Source organism: Pinus tabuliformis, chromosome 3_1 (assembly GCF_031772625.1).
Source record: "Pinus tabuliformis cultivar Carrire ecotype Pingquan chromosome 3_1, CPIR1, whole genome shotgun sequence".
NCBI lineage: Eukaryota > Viridiplantae > Streptophyta > Pinopsida > Pinales > Pinaceae > Pinus > Pinus tabuliformis.
The window spans coordinates 735819351-735827751 of record NC_142301.1 but is presented as its reverse complement, the minus strand read 5'-3'; positions in this window follow the sequence as shown (position 1 = coordinate 735827751).

Genomic DNA, 8401 nt, shown 5'->3' with positions numbered 1-8401 from the left:
TTTTGAAATATATGAGAAGACTCTATTTCTACATGATTGCGTGAACGTAATTTTGGATTGATAGCCTGTTGACCGAGGCTATGTAGAGGGCCCCTGTACGTTGAGGTTTTGTTTCCCTTGTTGCTGTAAACTTTTATGCATTGCTTTCTTATTTCCATTACATATATTCCATAGTTATCCACTTGTGTATATTTCAATTGTTATGGTATTTCACTTCTGTTCATGATTTTACAGCTTTGTATAACATTGATCAGTGCATGTATGTTTCAAGATAGAGTAGGCAGCCCGGGCATCTGCATATAATTTTCACAATGACTAGTGACATGGGCTTAATTCTCTGCTGACTTTGCTTTTCTTAGTTTATTTTAATTCCAGTTCTGATTTGTTGATTTCAGTCTTGTTCATTTCCTTTGTTATAAATCAACTTGCTCATGTGATTGACGGTTACCTCCGAAAGCCATACCTAGAGTAACTGGCGAGGGATCGAATTATGAATGTGTGATTTGATTTTAGTTTTACTTTTCTGCAATTAGATATTAAATTTCTCATATCATTGACGGTTACCTCTGAAAGCCATAGCTAGACTAACTGGCAAGGGATCGAATTATGAATGTGTGATTTGATTTTAGTTTTACTTTTCTGCAATTATATATTAAATTTCTCATATCATTGACGGTTACCTCTGAAAGCCATAGCTAGACTAACTGGCGAGGAATCAGATTATGAATATTGTGATTTGATTTTAGTTTTACTTTTCTGCAATTAGATATCAGATTGCTCATGTCATTGACGATTATATCTGAAAGCCATAGCTAGACTAACTGGTGAGGAATCGAATTATGGATGATGTAATTTGATTTTAGTTTTACTTTTCTTGCAATTTTTTATTTCTTTGAGTGCAGTAGCTTAAATCATTTTTCTGTATTTAGACAGCAGCAGAGATGATAGTTTCATGATCAGTAGTTCATTACTTACTTGTTTTAGATAGCAGCACATCTTTCATTCTTGTTCAAGTATTACTGTCATCACTAGTATATTCTAAGATCTTCTGAAGTGTTAAGTGCTGGAAACCATTATAGAGGACATAATTGCCTAAAATCTATATCCATACTTTCCTTCTAAAGACTTAGGAATAGGATTTCCATTCATATTAGGAGATAAACAAAGATAAAAACCCCCAAAACAAAATAAAAATTGAAAAACGACAAAAATATAAGAAAGAGGCTATCTTGCACATATAGTGCGCCACACTTCATTAGTTTACGGCTCCCGGATTGATAATTAATGTAGCAATTTAGGACACACTAAATTGACAAAACATTTTGGCGTCGTTGTCGGGGAAGTGTAACTAGGTAGCCAATCTCTTAAAAAAAAAGAAGGGAAAAATTGATAACTTCTTGAAGTACGCTCTCCTCTTTCACCTAATGTGATCTGGAGGATCATAAAAGAGAGTTGTTAGTTTAATAATTTCTTGATTATGCTCTCTTCTTGCACCTAGTGTGACCTGGAACATCAGAAAGAGAATTATTAGCCCAACTTGAAAAATAAAAATAAAAAATGACATGCATAGAGCAAGAGATTCTAGGGGAAGGTTTATAGCTAGGGCCAAAAGTTAAATTTTCACAACTCCAACTACTTCAAGGCATAGACAAGATACACCTCCATCATCTCCGACTCACACTCCCAGCCTTAGGATTCCTGGAATTCAAGGGGCATGTCGTGGCGGAAAAAGTCGTTTGTGCGGACACAACTGACCTCCCTAGGAGTCTAAACTCTCTAGCGACAAACAAGACAAAATGGAGTGATCTTTCTATAAATATACCTTTTAAAACATGAAAACTACAAGTGTTTAGGCTTACCTTATTCCAAAACGCGGTTGTTGTAGTCCGTCCTTGCCGATCCGGATGAGCTCCTCCTTCAAGTCAATTCCTGCAACCACAAACAATCAAACAATTACCAAGCACTTGTATTTCATATAATAAAACATATATTCAACATGCAGACCAAGGAACACATGAAATAACTCATTAACACAAGCTATTGAGAAAAATAAACCAGTTTGTATTAATAACGAAACAAAGAAACTCTTACAACCTGGCCTTGGTGTTGTGCAAGTTCCTCCCAGGGTCCATCAAGGGTTTTCCTCTACTTTGACAAAGCTCACCCACTTCCAAGTAGAATCAAGCAAAGACAATCTCTCCTCACAAGGTTCTAAATGGGAGTCCTAATTCCTGCAGCATTTACCCAAAGAAAATGTATAGCTCCAACCTCTCCTCCCTCTGGCTCAATGTCTTTATTTATAGTGCTGTAAAGAGGTTATTCAGGTCCACCATCAATGGGATAATCCCCCTCTTTGGGTGGGATAGCTCCCTTATTGATGGGATAAGTTCCCCCTTAATAGAGATACATGAACCAACTGGAGGCGCATCCAATTCATCAAACCGACCTCTAGAAAGTTCTAGAAGTAACCACAAGTAACTTTTTTAAGATGAAACTCGCGCATTTTGCCTTTTACAGAAGGACGCACCTGTCCCTTAACATACAGAGCGTCCATGGACGCAACTTTTGTGAACATTGTGAGCGTCCCCGCAGGTAAGGCTAGAGAGAACCTGCGACCCCAGAGATAAACACATTTTTACAAGACTTTCTCTCTTCTTTGAGTTTGAGATGGATAGCAGAGGCATAAGACTTGCCTAAGAGGGTAGCATGGCTGTTGATTTGAGCCATACTAACTGTAAGTAGTCATGGTGACATTTTTTAGTGTAACAGATTGCCCCCTAAAGTGCGAAGCCTGGAATAGATTAGGGTTTTGTAATTCTAGGAAGGGTGAAGCGCTTTATCATTTCAAGGATTGTCTTGTGGATGACCTGGTTGGAACCTGCAATTTTCAACACAAAATACATGTATAAGATTATATCATCACTGAGGTAGGCATTCCCATACTCAGATTCAAAACTTTAACTAATGGACTAACTATTCTGATACAGGAATGATCTTGCAGTACATCATTTTTTATAGACTTTTGTAGACACAGTATGGACGCAGCCATCTGTTTATGATTAGTCTACATAGATAATGAATACAAAACTCCTCGCAGCCTGGATGGTAGAAACTAGATCCAGGGTCTTCACTTCTACTTCCCGAATTGGTACGATTCTAGCCATGTGATTTAAATGATTTGATGTCGAACATGTTAGAAACCACTTGATTACCAGTCGATGATGTAAACTGTTAACAAGCGTGAGAGAGACCACCAGTAATGTCAATGGTTCTCAAAGTACCAAGCACAACCTGTGAAATGTGAATAGATGTTTTGATGTCAAACACTTCACGGAATCCTTTGATCGAAAGTCAATGATGTAAACTGACGTCAAAGGCGAGAAACCTGCCATTGATGCATGCAGACTTCAAGGTACTGTCGATTCCTAAGTCATCTTTCTAGATAATGTGTCGATGTCGATAGAAAGCGACCCATTGCAGGCAAGCCCGCAACACGAAATCATTGTTCAAGTTGAAGAAATGTTGCTGTAAGGACTGACTCAGGGATGGTCAAATGGATGACAAGTATTTTGCAGATGAAAGTTTTGCTTGCAGACCTCTTGAACACATAACGACACGACAGATGGCTTGGTGACGAATAACTCAAAGTTAATCCCCGGAACCCGGTTAAAGACTTTCAAAGTGGTTTGGTCAACTGTGAGGTAAAAGATTTCCCAACCCAGGTGAATGAAAAGTGTCGTGTTCAAGAGTGGTAATAAAGTTTCTTTTGAGACAAAAGGTAACAAACAGGTTCATTCTTCTCTCTTTTCCCCCACCATTTCTGGCAAGTACCTCTTTATTTTTAACAAGCTTGAGGAGGATAACATATGCTTGATTATAAGCTCATCCTTCGGATGAGTCCAACCTAGTTTTGATTCGAACCCTAGGAAGGAGTGGTTCGTTCCTGTTTGTAATTGAACAGGTCCTTTACTGTGAAATGTTTAACGAGCCCAGTATAGGAGAAACTCGGTGTTTTTCAATTTTAGAGAGTCTGAAAAACTTAAGAAGACTCCAAGTTGAACTTTTTCGTAGATTTGTGTCCCTCAAGCCCGAAAAAGTATAAAATAATACCTGGGGGAACCGCTTGATCTTGCGACCAAGGAGTACTTTCATGATTAGTGCCACTGACCTGAAAAGTAAAAAGCGATCAAGGACACGTCGTTTTATTTCCTTATCGAGTTTGAAACGACAAAAACCCGGCAATCTTTTCCTGTTTTTACGGTCAGAAAAGAGCTATAAGGGGACCGTCTTTTAATTCCGTTTTAACGAGTGTAAAAGGAACGCTCGACAATCTTTTCATGTTTTAGGAGTCTGAAAAAGGGCTTAAAAGAGAACTCCAAGGTTTCACTTTTTCTTAAGTTTTAACGAGTTCGAAAAAGGGATAAAAATGTACTCATGGTTTTCACTTTTTCGTAAGTTTTAACGAGTTCGAAAAAATGATAAAAATGTACTCATATGGCCGACTTTCAATTTAATTTACGAGTAGGAAAAGACGGAAAGATCTCGGCATTTTCATTTGTTTTACGAGAATGAAAGATAGCAAAATAATCTCGGTATTTTCATGAGTTTAACGAGTCTTGAAAATAACTGAAATTGACTCGAGATAGGTTTCATTTTTACAAAAGCTTGAAACAGAGAAAAACTATGCTTCAGAGTAGTTTCATTTTTACACAAGCTTGAAACAGAGAAAAACTATGCTTCAGAGTAGTTTCATTTTTACACAAGCTTGAAACAGAGATAAAACTGTGCTTGATGCCCCCTAAGCATAACTGCTAGAGCGCATGCCCCCCAGCTTCATTTCATTCAACTAAGTACAAGCTGGATGGAATGAAGGTTCATGAACGAGATCATTTGAAAGACTCGACCTAAAACTATAAGAAAATTATGCAAAAACTGAAATAACTAACCTAAAAACTTAACATTTATAAGATCTCGTCAATCTCTCGACTCAAGTAGAGGAGGATTTGTTTCATTTTTTAACGAGCTTGACACAGGAAAAGAACTATGCTCGGATTCGGTTTCATGTTTACGCAAGCTTGAAACGAAAAACTATGCTTGTTATAAGTTCACATGCCCCCAGCATAAAGATGCAAACCAAGGTACATGCCCCCCAAGCTTCATTGCATTCAATGAGGTGGATGGAATGAAGCTTTACTTTCAAGATCTTGGAAAGAATTGTGGGAGTTGTTTCATTTTTTAGCGAGCTTGACACAAGACAAGGAACTATGCTCATAACTACTCTCTACAATCTACCTAACAAAAACTTAACTCTAAAAACCTTGATTCATTTTTTAACGAGCTTGACACAAGACAAGGAACTATGCTCTAAAATCCTTGATTCATTGTTTAATGAGCTTGACACAAGACAAGGAACTATGCTCATGACTACTCTCTACAATCTACCTACTTAACCTACCCTTGTTTCATTTTTTAACGAGCTTGACACAAGACAAGGAACTATGCTCAAAAAGTTCGCATGCCCCCAGCATAATGACGCAAAGAGAGGTACATGCCCCCCAGGCTTCATTGCATTCAACCGGCTGGATGAAATGAAGGTTTACTTTCAATATTTAACTTGAAAAGGGAGTTGTTTCATTTTTAAGGAGGTTGACACAAGAAAAGAACTATCCTCATACCTGATTCATTTTTTAACGAGGTTGACTCAGTAACAGGAACTATCCTCGTACCTGATTCATTTTTTAACGAGGTTGACTCAGTAACAGGAACTGTCCTCGCACACACTTACTTTCTACAATCTACCTACATGTCCTAAAACCTACCTGATTCATTTTTTAATGAGGTTGACTCAGTAAAAGAACTATCCTCATCAACTGATTCATTTTTTAACGAGGTTGACACAGTAAAAGGAACTTTCCTCGGAACCCTTGTTTCATTTTTTAAACGAGCTTGACACAAGATAAGGAACTATGCTCATAACTACTTCTACAATCTATATAGCCTAAAATCTAGCTGATTCTTTTTTTTTAATGAGGTTGACTCAGTAAAAGAACTATCCTCATACTAGCCTGTTTCATTTTTTAACGAGGTTGGCACAGGAAAAGGAACTGTCCTCGAACACACTGATTCATTTTTTAACGAGGTTGACACAGTAAAAGGAACTTTCCTCATTACATCCTAATTTCTAACTATCTATATGACCTAAAAAACTAGCTGATTCATTTTTTAATGAGGTTGACTCAGTAAAAGAACTGTCCTCATAACATCCAATTTCATTTTTTAACGAGGTTGAGAGAGGAACAAACTATCCTCGTTCCTGATCATGTCAATGGACACACCTTGATCATGGCTTCCAAGAGATCTTCATCAGAAGGAAGAATAGTTCTCTGGAAGGAACACATGTCAAGGGACTCAAAAGGGATAAGAACGTCGTGTTCAAGTAATCCCATAGAGTTTTCCATGTCAATTACCGGATCTACATCAACAGTGAGAGGCTCACTTACATCGGTAACTGAAAACATGGGACCAGTTGCCACATAATTAACCTGTGGCAGGGTAGATACCACTTTAGAATCAGGAACATTTAGGGGTGTCATATTATTGGTAGTTGAGACAAGACTAGGGAACGAAAGCTGGTCTACAGTCACAATACTGCCATTGTGAGGGAAAGACATCACGCGAAAGAGTGTCGATACGACAGCTTTCATTGCATAAACATAGTCTCGCCCAAGGAGTAAATTGAAATCCAAGGGACCTCGAACTACCATAAGATCAATACAGACAGTTTTACCTTCCAATGTAATGGAAAACTTAGGAAGGATCCCTAAAGGTTCACTAATGGTTCTGTTAAAAGCTTTCAGATTCTGCGTAATAGGCGCAAGCTGAGGGGAACCCAAAGCTTTCCAAACAGTTGAGGATAAAATACTAACAGAAGCACCTTCATCTACCTGAGTACGATGTATGTCCCTACCACCAGCCTTGACAATGATTTGGAAAGGGATGGAGGAAGGAAGACGAGGTTCTGCCAGTCTATTCCAATCAAAGGAAAAGACCTCAGTGCTTGGAGGGGGTTCTGTAGAAACAGGTGAAATGCCCCCCGGCATAGAAGAATCCGATGTAACAAGAAGAACATCAGCGGTATGTAATTTACTCTCGAAAGGGAGAGTGTGATCGACCGAATGTAAAATTGAATCGACCACTTGATCAACTAATGGATCATCAACCTGAGTGACATGAGTTTCACTCTCCAATGGAAGAGTGTGATCGACCGTACTTGAATTGAGATCAATCACTCCGTCAGTTGACGGTAGGTTGGGAGAAAGTTTACGGTAACCAGTTGGAAATCCTTGCTGTGGAACAGTAAGGTTTTCCAACAATGTTGAGGCTTCATCCATGTGAGGGCAAATGTGAGTTTGATGACTCCCTTTGCATAACTTACAAGGAAACCTAACTTTACCCTTTTTCCCAGGAACCTGACTATCACTGGTTGATGGATCAACGGAAAGTTGATGAGATTTTTCTGACCATACTTCCAAGACCTTTGGAATACTAGGACAATTGACAAGGAAGTGGTCACCCTTACAAAGCCTGCAAGGGTATTTGGGTTTACGATGCATGTCGGAATTTTCCTCAACACAACCAACACTTACAGCCATGGTTGGTTGGTTGACTTCTTTCTTATTTTGCTTCTTCTTCTTCTTCTTCTTCTTCCCTTTCTTCTTCTTCTTAGCCTCCTGGTTACTAGCTTCAAGGCTTTTACCAGGCGAAGAGGAAGAAATGGAGGAAGAAAAATTAGGCGAAGAAGGTAAAGGGTCAACAGAAGGTTGGTGATGTTGAGATGGTGAACTCTGTTGAGGTGAAGCATCCGGTTGAGATGGAACAATTGGAGTATTTTGGGCCAACGAAGTTGAAAATAACCATATCGGTAAACCTATTGTAAATCCAGGTAATGACAAAGTAGCCATATAAGGAGGACCAACATTTCCAAAGTAAGGAAAAGTACTAGGATTCTCATTAGGAGGGGTTCCTAGGTTGATAAATTCCGGAACATTTGCCATTATATTCAACTCCAGTGAATTTTATTAACAATTTATAAAACTAAAATTAACAATTCACAATTCACACCTATGGTCTCTAAAAGTAAAAACAAACAAATTAACACGCGCTATCAAATCTAGGAGACAAACCACACACAAACAGTAAGCTCTCCGGACCGAAAACACTAGTTGGTGATGAAGCCCAACCTCGCAGAATTCAGTACAGAAATGGCGGGTGGAACAGTTACCCCGGCAACCTGCTTAATGAATAGACCGGCACAAGTTCCTCCACTTTAACCGTCTCGAAGTGAAGTGAACCCCCCGGAAAATCCAAGTGAGTATAACCGACGTCTGCTCCAGGTACAGTG